This window comes from Xiphophorus maculatus, chromosome 21 (genome assembly GCF_002775205.1).
Source record: "Xiphophorus maculatus strain JP 163 A chromosome 21, X_maculatus-5.0-male, whole genome shotgun sequence".
NCBI classification, from domain to species: domain Eukaryota; kingdom Metazoa; phylum Chordata; class Actinopteri; order Cyprinodontiformes; family Poeciliidae; genus Xiphophorus; species Xiphophorus maculatus.
This window is the reverse complement of record NC_036463.1, coordinates 1,140,548-1,149,893: the sequence shown is the minus strand read 5'-3', so window position 1 is coordinate 1,149,893 and position 9,346 is coordinate 1,140,548.

Genomic DNA, 9,346 nt, shown 5'->3' with positions numbered 1-9,346 from the left:
AAATGGAAAAGGTTTGCAGTGAGTAGCTTTATCCCATGTTTATTAAGATTGCGTCTGCTTCTTCATAAAAGGTGAAAGTGCTGCCAATAGATCCAGAGGTTATCGATGAAGGTCACTGAGCTGGCAGAGCAGGTTTTAATCAGCCATTTGTTTATCATGTCCATTGATATGATAAACTGGAGTGTTTTTGTCTCCCCATTGAAGTGATGGAATTGGACCACTGAGAAATAATTTAATTTTTAACTTTCCCATAGTGTTCAGAAGAATATTAAAGTCCTTTTTCAGAATCTCAGATTTTTGCTTTGCCAGATCATTGGCTCCAACATGTACAACTAAAGTGTCAATATTTGCTGATCAGTGGTTAGAGAGAGTGCTTTGTGAATATGCTGTGGAAAGTCGTTCACAGCTTATTCATGTCCCACAGAACTGAGAAACAGATCCGTGTTCTACCCTAGGAGAAACTCACTACAGAACCAAACTGCACATTAACCGGTTAGTGTGGGACTTGCCAGAGGAAAAGCACCTTATGTTGACTTGAGTTGTTATAATGCCGTATATGTCATATATGACTTGGAAGAAATTTGACATTGTTATTTAATAACTTCAAATTGGGCTTCTGCCTCTTTAAAAACTCCTTCTCTTTCTGAATCTCCACCTTGAGGAAGTCATCACAAAGTTGCTCTTCTATTAACTCTTTCAACATTTTTACCAGTGTTGCACTGAAAAGAAACTCCTATTATGAGCTCAGCAAGTGGGTGGAATATTAATGAAATGTCTTGCCAAGGGACACAATGACAGAGGTGGACGAAGAAGGAATGTTTGCTTTATTCATTCTCTGGTTGACATCCTGTTGCTTCTTATATGTTGTTAAAATGAGCCGATAAAAAATTCAATGCTATTAGCAGCCCTGTTTTTCCCCTATAGTACCCTATTTAGAGATTATAAAAGATAGCTTTCATTAGACTGCAGACAGTTATTAAGTCTTAGATCATGGAACACAATGTGGTGTGCATATTCAATATCTTCATTAAACAATTATAGGGCCTTTGTTAAACTGGTTAGATAGCTAATCTTGTTAAATCTTTTGCCAGAGGCCCAGTTCCTTGAAAGATGATACAGTGAGGGTGAGATTTTTCATAAGCCTGGCTAGAGCTTTCATAACAAAACCCTGGTATTGTGTGTGTAACGGAAAGGTGGTTATAATTAAGATGTGATGTGGGATTTGAGGATATATAATAGATAAGCTTTCCTTGTTATCATCGTCCACCAGAGGCCTCAAGAGATTCAAAGTCTTTTTGTGTGTGATCCTGTGGACAGAATATAAAGCAGATTTCCTCCTCAGCAAAAGGAGGAAATTCATTTTTGTTTAGTATTAGATTTGAGCAACAGGTAATCAGTACTGTATGTGTTTGTTTCACAGTTGTTAATCTTGTAAACTTGGAGAAAGTAGGTCTCAGGTTCAAGTCCAGGCCAGCACCATTCTGCTTTGGGATGTTTTTATGTAAATTAAATGCTGGCTTCCTAGACATTTTAACAAGATTGGACCTAAGAGACTACTTGTATTGTTGCATAAAAAGAGAGTGGGTGGGTTTTATTTCTGCAGCTTGCTTTTTAAATAAACATAGAATATACTGAATGTGTTGTACACTAATTGTACATTTTTGAATTTTATTTTGTTGTGTATTCTCAATAAATATATCTATACAAAAACGAATAAATGAATCCTGACAAGCATATTTAAAATTAGGCTCATTCCTGAACCGACTGCATAGATGAAGGTTTGAGGTGTACTAACATCTTAAAGCTACTTTTTGTAACAAATTAGTAAGAGTTACTGTGGTTTCACATTACTTGTGTCTGTTGCTTAGCAACAATTGAGCTGGCAGAGCAAGCAACAGCTTAAATAGTGAACTCTATTGGAAGAATCATATGGATAAAAACTTACAGCTAACAGCTTAGTGTCTAAGCTGTTAGCTGAATTTCAAAGACAAATATACCATCTGTTGTAAACAGTCACGGCTAATCCAACTCCTTTGCTTTTGTCCAAAAAAAAAATGAAAGAAATCCCTCTTTCTGTGAAATACAGAATATTCCTTTAGGAAACTCTGTCTGGGTCCTTGTTCGAGACCAAAGGTTGCTCGTTTTGTTTGCTAAAGATCTCATGATACCCCATCTTCAGAGTCTCTGTATTGATCGATAAGAATTGTGTTTAGTAAACTCATTCTGACACACCTGCTTGCTACTTTTCCCATTTATGTTTGATGCTGTAGAAGAAACATTTCTATAGCATCAAACTGTAGATTAGTTTTGTAAATGCAAAACTAATCCTGTAGTTTTGCATTTACATCATACACGTCATATATGACAGATTAATCATTAAATGTACCTCCAATAGCATGCTAGCTTTCCACCGAGCTTAAGATGACTTAATGTTTGGTATGATACAGAAATAGAACAAAAATTATTACAGCTTCACTTCATACTGCATCATAAATATTCATGTACCAATATACAGTACACTGTCTGTTGATGTCCACAGATTCACATTTATTTAGTAAAAAGAATTGCTTGAAGCCCAGACAAAGGCAATGTGTTCTTTAGACAGTTCACTGCCAAACAGTTCAGAACGTGACCACTAGAAGTACTGGAGTTAGTCCATTGAGCATTTCTACCTATGCAGTCTAGAGATAGGCCAAATGACCTGAAGAATTTTATCTAGCAGGTGCTTTTGTTCTGTAAATAGGGCATTTGTGTGTGTGTGTGGGTGTGTGTGTGTGTGTGTGTGTGTGTGTGTGTCCTTATACGTATTTTCTGCATGGTGATTTTAATGTCAGTATCATTCTCACATTCCAGTGTATAATCCTATATACATGTCATAATAGTGAATGTACTCTTGTCATTTAATGAAATTTGGCTGAATTCTATAAAAGTCACCATCATAATCCATCTTAAAGGGGCAGTATTATGTGTTTTCCAGACATCCATCCATCCATCCATCTTCTTCCGCTTATCCGAGGTCGGGTCGCGGGGGTAGCAACTTCAGAAGGGAGGCCCAGACTTCCCTCTCCCCAGCCACTTCTTCTAGCTCTTCCGGGGGAATCCCGAGGCGTTCCCAGGCCAGCCGAGAGACATAGTCCCTCCAGCGTGTCCTGGGTCTTCCCCGGGGCCTCCTCCCGGTGGGACGTGCCCGGAACACCTCACCAGGGAGGCGTCCAGGAGACATCCTGACCAGATGCCCGAGCCACCTCAACTGGCTCCTCTCGATGTGAAGAAGCAGCGGCTCTACTCTGAGTCCCTCCCGGATGACTGAGCTTCTCACCCTATCTCTAAGGGAGAGCCCAGCCACCCTACGGAGAAAACCTATTTCGGCCGCTTGTATCCGCGATCTCGTTCTTTCGGTCATGACCCAAAGCTCATGACCATAGATGAGGGTGGGAACGTAGATCGACCGGTAAATCGAAAGCTTTGCTTTTTGGCTCAGCTCTCTCTTCACCACGACGGACCGGTACAGTGCCCGCTTGACAGCAGACGCTGCGCCAATCCGCCTGTCGATCTCCCGCTCCCTTCATCCCTCATTCGTGAACAAGATCCCGAGATACTTGAACTCCTCCACCTGGGGCAGGACACCCCCCTTGACCCGGAGAAGGCACTCTACCCTTTTCCGGCTCAAGACCATGGCCTCGGATTTGGAGGCACTGATCCCCATCCCGGCCGCTTCACACTCGGCTGCGAACCGCTCCAGCGAGAGCTGCAGATCACGATCTGATGAAGCCAAAAGGACCACATCATCTGCAAAAAGCAGAGATGAGATCCTAAGGCCACCAAATCGGATCCCCTCAACACCTTGGCTGCGCCTAGAAATTCTGTCCATGAAAGTAATGAACAGAATCGGTGACAAAGGGCAGCCCTGGCGGAGTCCAACTCTCACCGGAAACGAGCCCGACTTACTGCTGGCAATGCGGACCAGACTCTGACATCGGTCATACAGGGACCTGACAGCCCATTTCAAAGGGCCCGGTACCCCATACTCCCGGAGAACCCCCCACATGGCTCCCCGAGGGACACGGTCGAACGCCTTCTCCAAGTCCACAAAACACATGTAGACTGGTTGGGCGAACTCCCATGCACCCTCCAGGACCCTGCCGAGTGTGTAGAGCTGGTCCAGTGTTCCACGACCAGGACGAAAACCACACTGCTCTTCCTGGATCCGAGGTTCGACTATCCGACGGACCCTCCTCTCCAGGACCCCTGAATAGACCTTGCCAGGGAGGCTTAAGAGTGTGACCCCTCTATAATTGGAGCACACCCTCTGGTCCCCCTTTTTGAACAGGGGGACCACCACCCCGGTCTGCCAGTCCAGGGGAACTGCCCCCGATGTCAATGCGATATTGCAGAGTCGCGTCAGCCAACACAACCCTACAACATCCAGAGCCTTAAGGAACTCCGGGCGGATCTCATCCACCCCCGGAGCCTTGCCACCGAGGAGCTTCTCAACCACCTCGGCGACCTCGTCCCCAGAGATTGGAGAGCCCAACCCAGAGTCCCCAGGCTCAGCTTCTTCAATAGAAGGCATGTTGGTGGGATTGAGGAGGTCTTCGAAGTACTCTGCCAACCGGCCCACAACGTCCCGAGTAGAAGTCAGCAGCACACCATCCCCACTATAAACAGTGTTGGTGCCGTACTGCTTCCCCCCCCCGAGACGCCGGATGGTGGACCAGAATCGCTTCGAAGCCGTATGGAAGTCTTTCTCCATGGCCTCTCCAAACTCCTCCCACGCCCGAGTTTTTGCCTCAGCAACCACCCGCGCCGCATGCCGCTTCGCCTGCTGGTACCCATCAGCTGCTTCCGGAGTCCCACAGGCCAGAAAGGCCCGGTAGGACTCTTTCTTCAGCCTGACGGCATCCCTCACCGAAGGTGTCCACCAACGGGTACGAGGGTTGCCGCCGCGACAGGCACCAACAACCTTGCGGCCACAGCTCCGATTGGCCGTCTCGACAATGGAGGCAAGGAACACAGTCCACTCATACTCCATGTCCCCCACCTCCCCCGGGACGTGTTCGAAGTTTTGCCGGAGATGGGAGTTAAAGCTCCGTCTCACAGGGGATTCTGTCAGACGTTCCCAGCAAACCCTCACAACACGTTTGGGCCTGCCAGGTCTGACCGGCTTTCTCCCCCACCACCGGAGCCAACTCACCACCAGGTAGTGGTCAGTGGACAGCTCCGCACCTCTCTTCACCCGAGTGTCCAAGACATACAGCCGCAGATCCGATGAAACGACGACAAAGTCTATCATCGAACTGTGGCCTAGGGTGTCCTGGTGCCAAGTGCACATATGAACACCCTTAAGCCTGAACATGGTGTTCGATATGGACAATCCATGACGAGCACAGAAGTCCAACAACAGAACACCATTCGAGTTCAGATCGGGGGGGCCGTTCCTCCCAACCACGCCCCTCCAGGTCTCACTGTCATTGCCCACGTGAGCGTTGAAGTCCCCCAGTAGAACAAGGGAGTCCCCCGGAGGAGCACTCTCCAGTACCCCCTCTAAGGACTCCAAAAAGGGTGGGTAATCTGAACTGTCGTTCGGCCCGTAAGCACAAACTACAGTCAGGACCCGTCCCCCCACCTGTAGGCGGAGGGAGGCTACCCTCTCGTTCACCGGAGTAAACCCCAACGTACAGGCGCCGAGATGGGGAGCAACAAGTATGCCCACTCCTGCCCGACGCCTTTCACCTTGGGCAACTCCAGAGTGGAAGTATGTCCAGCCCCTCTCAAGGAGGCTGGTTCCAGAACCAGAGCCGTGCGTCGAGGTGAGACCGACTATTTCTAGCCGGAACCTCTCGACCTCACACACTAGCTCCGGCTCCTTCCCCACCAGAGAGGTGACATTCCACGTCCCAAGAGCCAGCTTCTGCAACCGAGGATCGGATCGCCAGGGTCCCCTCCCTCTGCCGCCACCCATCCCACACTGCACCCGACCCCTTTGGCCCCTCTCACAGGTGGTGGGCCCATGGGAGGGGGGACCCATGTTTCCTCTTCGGGCTGAGCCCGGCCGGGCTCCATGGGTTAAAGCCCGGCCACCAGACGCTCGCCATCGTGCCCCCCCTCCAGGCCTGGCTCCAGAGTGGGGCCCCGGTGACCCGCGTCCGGGCGAGGGAACACCAAGTCCAATGTTTTTATCCATCATTGGGGTCTTCGGGCTGCGCTTTGTCTGGTCCCTCACCTAGGACCTGTCTGCCTTGGGTGACCCTACCAGGGGCATGAAGCCCCAGACAGCATAGCTCCTAGGATCATTGGAGCACTCAAACCCCTCCACCACGATAAGGTGGCAGCCCAAGGAGAGGAACATGTTACATTCGGCTTAAAGCAGAACTTACAATACACACAAGGGAGATCTGTCCCAGGAATCAGGTAAGGTATGCTACACCATTAATTTGTAAAATAAATAAATACCCAATCACTCAATAAGAAATAAGTTGATCCTTAGCAACAATGATTTATTCAAAAAGAATTTCAATATAATATAATAATTATAGTTATCTTGATAGATAGATCGATAACCACATTCCCTCAAAAATAATTATGGTCACTCGGTTTGAATCAGCAAAAGACCTAATGGGCTCTTTGCACCTGCCGCTCTGACGTCACATCTGCATGCGCAAATACGGCTCATTTTTTTCCTTTTGAGTGACCATGACCGCAAGGAAAGATAAACTCGTATTTCAAAGGCAATTTAAGCAATACCATGAACACTGTTGTGTTCCACGGTGCACAGCGTCTTCTAAATATAACAGTCGTTTCAGTTTTCATGGATTTCCAAGTGATCCTGACTTACAAAGACCAGGGCTTGTCAATATTTGTCGCGACAACTTCAAGCTAACATCGCATAGCAAAGTTTGCAGCCTTCACTTCCCTCCGGATCAGTTTCATCAGCCTAAAACTCCTGGCGGGAGAAGAATGGTAAAAAAAGGAGCCGTCCCTGTGCTATTTCAATGGAACAACTTCTGTGTTCAGCCTGGAAGAGCCAGTGTATGGGAAAGAGTGAGCAGACCAGAGCCGGACAGCGGCGCAACTGATCCGCCTGTGGAATGCACGTATGCAGATCACGATTATTGCTCTGTCCCAGAACCAGCTGGCCTGGACATGGTAATAAATGAAAACCAGAAATTAAAAGAAGAAATAAAAGCCCTAACAAGCCAGATCGAAGAACTGAAAATCCATTGAACCTTCGGATTACAAAGGTTCGCAGCGTCTGATGATGACATCCGATTTTACACGAGGTAAGCATCCACACCGCAACAAACCTTTTTCTTTTTAAAATTTGTGTTACTCGCCCCACCTCTGGTTTCTTAATTAAATATGTCTGAACTCAAAAATACAGTAAACAAAAATTATGGGGCTTCTCGTGCTTCCTCATGCTTCGGAAGCAAAAAGCCCGAACCGTAATCTCCCCGTTACTTGGTCTCTGTTTGACACTAACGACAAAAAACACACATTAAAGCAATAAACTTAAAAATGAATACAGAATAACGTAAGAACATTGTCCATTAGAAAGAATAAGAATGTTTAGATATTTAAATAGTACAATTGTATTAGTAAAATGTCCGAGAATATTGCCTATTAGCATAAGCTAAAGCTAATGTTAGCCATGAAGTTTAAAGAACTTTAAAGTAAGACTCACCTTCATATCCATGAATGTATGACGATATGTACATCTTAAAAACTTTTTCCAGTTTTCTTGATGGGGCTTTAGATCCCGCCTTACAAATACGATGTACATCGTTATTTGTTAGCTTTGGCAAGCCCTGCAAACACCGACTGTAAAATGACATCTTTAATAGACCGGACAAAAATGAGCCGCTTTTCCCCGAACGCGGAAGCTGAGGTGCAAAGAGCCCATTAATTAAATGTCCAAAATTTCCCCATCCTTTTTTCAAAGAGATTATTGTCCACAAAGCAGTTCCATATCCTCGAAAAATAAACAAAGTCCTGGAAGTATTTTCCCGTTTTGATCCAAAGTCCCGATCCAAAAAGAAAAATCCTAACGTCAAAACCCCTCCCAAAAAAGATACAGAAAAAGAGTGGTACCACCAAAAATCACCAAAAAGAAAAGTACCGTCCAGATCTCACCGGGAGCGTTTTTCTTTCCCCTCGGTGGCGTCCTCTCGCACTGGCGGCTCCACTTGCACCGGGCGCCGTTTCCTGGGTGCAAACTCCGATCCAGTTCCTAAAATACTATCTGTGGCACGGGGCGAACTTTGATCGCTGTTTTTTATGTCTTTCCTTTGATTTTTACTAGTTTTAAACGTTCAGACAAGTCAAAACTCCCGCTACACAGATCTCACGGTGAGCGTCTTCCTCCCCGCTTGCGCCTCCTGCGCAGACGCACACGCCCCTTTTTAATTACTAATTTGTTTCACACACACCTGAAAACATCAGGATTTACTCAAATCAGTTATAAACAGTGGAAATTGGAATACTTTTTAACAATGAAATCACAGCAACTGTTCTACACGACAGGTTGATACATTTACTTTTTAATGTATTTATTCAGAAAAAAAACAAACATAGTGGTTATGTTACAAACATGTCCAAAACTTTTTTGTGGAGCCTGGAAGTGTAAATCTGTTCCATAGTGGGGAGGGGGCAGCCTATGGTTCTCTCTGCTGCCCTAACAACCCTCTGGAGCGCCTTCTTGCCCGCGGATGTGCTGCTGCCGTACCAGACACACAGACCGTACATGAGCACACTCTCTATGGAGCAGTGATAGAAGGCCTGCAGCAGGTCTGAGGGGAGACGGTTCTTCTTGAGTATTCTCAGAAAGTACAGTCTCTGCTGTGCCTTCTTCAACAGCTCCTTGGTGTTGGTGCTCCAGGTTAGCTTGTCCTCCAACTCCATGCCCAGAAACCTGAACAATGGGACCCTCTCCACACAGGTCCCACTGATGGTGAGAGGCTGGATGTCCGTTTTGTTCTTCCTGAAGTCGATCACCAGCTCCTTTGTTTTGGAGGTGTTGAGGAGCAGGTTATTGACTTTGCACCACTCTGACAGCCGCTTCACCTCATCCCTGTACTCCAGCTCCCCCTTCCCACCTGAGATGAGACCAACAACAGTTGTGTCATCTGCAAACTTTATGATCTTGTTGCTGAGGTGGTTGGCTGAGCACGCAACCCTGTGGCGATCCGGTGTTCAGGCTCAGAGCAGTGGAGGCCCAGTCTGACCCTCTGGGAGCGACCTGTTAGGAAGTCCAGGATCCAACTGCAGGTGGCTGATGGGAGCCCAAGGTTTGCTAGCTTGGACACCAGACGTTGGGGAAGTATATTATTAAATACTGAGCTGAAGTCCA